General features: G+C 50.8%; 1 non-coding gene across 1 annotated transcript; it reads left to right on the top strand.

The window, feature by feature from the left end:
- Positions 1-3,656: 3,656 nt before the first annotated feature.
- Positions 3,657-3,811, top strand: LOC143176471 (5.8S ribosomal RNA). Its single transcript, XR_013001014.1, has one exon. It is a non-coding gene; the product is annotated as a 5.8S ribosomal RNA (ribosomal RNA).
- The last annotated feature ends 235 nt before the right edge of the window (positions 3,812-4,046 follow it).

Genomic DNA, 4,046 nt, shown 5'->3' with positions numbered 1-4,046 from the left:
GTTGAGTTGACTTATCGGGTCTTCGTTGGAATTACCGTCGCTGGCATTGTAAACTCCAGATGACCTTGTGATTCCTTCGTCGGGCACTGGTAAAGGGTGGCGATGATGCGTTCTATAATAGAAATACCCGTCGTAGCGTTTCTTCCGAGTCAACCCGCTCACGAAACTCTCTCTCGTCGTGGAATCCCCGCGTCGGAGGGTAAAACGCGATATATAATAGTATATGCCAGTGGTTCGCGCGCGTCGTCTCTGAGATACGCGGTCGACAGAGTTCCGAAAACACGTGATGTGCCACGATTTCCGTGCGTCTTACATCTTTCGACGATGGGACGATCCACGCGAAGAGAACGTTCGTGCTTGCGTGAGGTGCAACAGCGTCGATTCGCTTTTCTGTACGGGGAGAAATAGAACGTTGAGTTGACTTATCGGGTCTTCGTTGGAATTACCGTCGCTGGCATTGTAAACTCCAGATGACCTTGTGATTCCTTCGTCGGGCACTGGTAAAGGGTGGCGATGATTCGTTCTATAATAGTAATACCCGTCGTAGCGTTTCGACCGATGTCACCCGCCACGAAAGTCTCTCTCGACGTGGAAACCCCGCGCCGAAGAGTAAACGCGAAGGCTTACCATACGAAAGAAAACGGTATTATACGCCTGTGGTATGTGCGTCTCGGCTCTGTGATACGCGATCGGCAGAGTTACAAAAAAACGTTGATGGGCCACGATTTCCGTGCGTCTTACATCTTTCGACGATGGGACGATCCACGCGAAGAGTAGTTACGTGCTCGCGCGAGGTGCGATAGCGTCGATTCGCTTTTCTGTACGGGGAGAAATAGAACGATGAGTTGACTTATCGGGTCTTCGTTGGAATTACCGTCGCTGGCATTGTGAACTCCAGATGACCTTGTGATTCCTTCGTCGGGCACTGGTAAAGGGTGGCGATGATTCGTTCTATAATAGAAATACCCGTCGTAGCGATTCGGCCGAGTCACCCGCCACGAAACTCTCTCTCGTCGTGGAATCCCCATGTCGGAGAGTAAAACGCGAAGGCTAACTATATATAAGAAATATATAGTATTATTTATGCCTGTGGTTCTCCGTTTGCCCTACTCTCAGATACGCGACTCGGAGAGTTACGAATAATCGTGATGGACCACGATTTCTGTACGTCTTACATCTTTCGACGATGGGACGATCCACGCGAAGAGATCATTCCTGCTTGCGTGAGGTGCGATAGCGCCGATTCGCTTTTCTGTACGGGGAGAAATAGAACGATGAGTTGACTTATCGGGTCTTCGTTGGAATTACCGTCGCTGGCATTGTAAACTCCAGATGACCTTGTGATTCCTTCGTCGGGCACTGGTAAAGGGTGGCGATGATTCGTTCTATAATAGAAATACCCGTCGTAGCGATTCGGCCGTGTCACCCGCCACGAAAATCTCTCTCGTCGTGGAATCCCCGCGTCGTAGAGTAAACGCGAAGGCTTGCTATAGAAGACTATAGTTTATACGCCTGTGGTTCACCGGTTGCCTGCTCTCCGGGGTACGCGATCGCGCAGGAGTTACGGAAGAACTTGATGGGCCACGATCTCCAAGCGGCTATATCTTTCGACGATGGGACGATTCACGCGAAGAGAACGTTCGTGCATGCGTGAGGTGCGATAGCGTTGATTCGCTTGTCTGTACGGGGAGAAATAGAACGATGAGTTGACTTATCGGGTCTTCGTTGGAATTACCGTCGCTGGCATTGTAAACTCCAGATGACCTTGTGATTCCTTCGTCGGGCACTGGTAAAGGGTGGCGATGATTCGTTCTATAATAGAAATACCCGTCGTAGCGTTTCGACCGATGTCACCCGCCACGAAATTCTCTCTCGTCGTGGAATCCCCGCGTCGGAGAGTAACCGCCGAAGGCTTGCTATAGAAGACTATAGTTTATACGCCTGTGGTTCACCGGTTGCCGGCTCTCCGGGGCACGCGATCGCGCGAAGGTTACGGAGGGACGTGAAGCGCCCGAGCAATGAAACGTCCGCAGGAGGAAACGAGCAACCGCCGAACATTGTTTCGCGACGTTTCCATAATGTATTGTCGTTTCGCTCGCATCCCGCTTCTTTCCCCTAGTTTCCTCGACGCGTAGTTTCGCAGCCTTAGTGGACGAATCATTCTCGATTCGAGGAAAGATATGCAGTGGGGCGTGCAATGAGCCCGCCAGAGACCACGATCTCCAATGCGTCTTTACATCTTTCGACGATGGGATGATCCACGCGAAGAGAACGTTCGTGCTTGCGCGAGGTGCGTTAGCGTCGATTCGCTTTTCTGTACGGGGAGAAATAGAACGATGAGTTGACTTATCGGGTCTTCGTTGGAATTACCGTCGCTGGCATTGTAAACTCCAGATGACCTTGTGATTCCTTCGTCGGGCACTGGTAAAGGGTGGCGATGATTCGTTCTATAATAGAAATACCCGTCGTAGCGATTCGGCCGAGTCACCCGCCACGAAACTGTCTCTCTTTCGTCGTGGAAACCCCGCGTCGGAGAGTAAAACGCGCGAAGGCTGTGACTGTAACATATATATATACAGTATACAATGCCTGTGGTTTTTGCGCGTGTCGGCTCTTCGGTATACGCGATCGGCCAGAGTTACGGAGGGACGGTGAAGCGCACGAGAAATTGAAACGGCCGCACGATTGGAACCGAGCAACCGTCGAACATTGTTTCGCGACGTTTCCATAATGCGTTTTCGTTTCGCTCGCATACCGCTTCTTTTCCCCTAGTCTCTGAGACGCGTTTTCGAGCCGTTCTTCTACTATCGATTCTCGTAGAGAGAAGGGACCGGGTAGTCTGGAAGTGGAACCCGCATCTTGCGTGTACCGTACACGGAATTGAGAGGACCGGCCGTGAAGCTCGTTTTAAAGCCGTGCGTCTGACACCCAACTCTTGCGCGCCAATTTCGCGGCAAGAGATAATATGGGACGAATGACCGGCAAAGAGCCAGCTGTGAAGTCTGTTTTTTTAATCGAATCCGTGGACGTGTGTATGCCGTAGCGTCGCTCGTCGTGTTCGTTCATGGTCGTTCCGAGAGAAAGAACGAAAGCGGTAACGAAGGGACCGGCCGTGAAGCTCGTTTTAAAGCCGCGCGTCTGACACCCAACTCTTGCGCGCCAATTTCGCGGCAAGAGATAACATGGGACGAATGACCGGCAAAGAGCCAGCTGTGAAGTCTTTTTTCATTATTTGCTTTCAATCGATCGATCGGTACGATTCGTGCAACGTTTCGCGCGATGCGACGCGAAAACATGCGCGCAACAATAGATGCGTCTGATCGGAAGAACGCGAGGGTCGACTGCACGCGATGGATTCAGTATCGGGTAGGATACAAAATATATCCCCGTCGTTTCCACGCGTGCGAGTCTTCTGCGTCTTTCGCGGGTTTTTGAATGCACTATACGCCCGGAACGTCGAGAAATATATACATATTACTTGAACGTTTTTCGTCTCGAAAGGCTTCGGTGTCGTCTCCAAGGCGACGCCTGAATCTCCTTCGCGCGCTGGTCGGAGATTCAGGTATCAACTTTTATCTTCTCTTTGAAAGAAGAGAGATATTAGGTCGAACAAATGAGAATAAAATTATATATGTGAAATATAAAATTTATACGATTACCCTGAACGGTGGATCACTTGGCTCGTGGGTCGATGAAGAACGCAGCTAATTGCGCGTCAACGTGTGAACTGCAGGACACATGAACATCGACATTTCGAACGCACATTGCGGTCCACGGATACAATTCCTGGACCACGCCTGGCTGAGGGTCGTTTACGTACCATACACTGCTTGCGTAGCTCTGTCAAATCCCCGCCGTCGTTCACCTCTTCGGATCGAACGTTTTTTTACCGAAGGGCGCAAAGAACGTTTCTGAGTCGGGTTAAGAGAAGGATGCTACGTACGAGCGAACGATGGGTGTCTCGTCGGCGTTTGTCGCGGACACGCGAAAATTCTGTGAATTTCACGGACAGTGTACGTTCTAGTTGTTGCAAAACGATCGGAATC

The sequence above is a fragment of the Nomia melanderi genome, unplaced genomic scaffold (assembly GCF_051020985.1).
Source record: "Nomia melanderi isolate GNS246 unplaced genomic scaffold, iyNomMela1 scaffold0577, whole genome shotgun sequence".
NCBI lineage: Eukaryota > Metazoa > Arthropoda > Insecta > Hymenoptera > Halictidae > Nomia > Nomia melanderi.
This window is presented reverse-complemented; position numbering and strand designations above follow the sequence as displayed.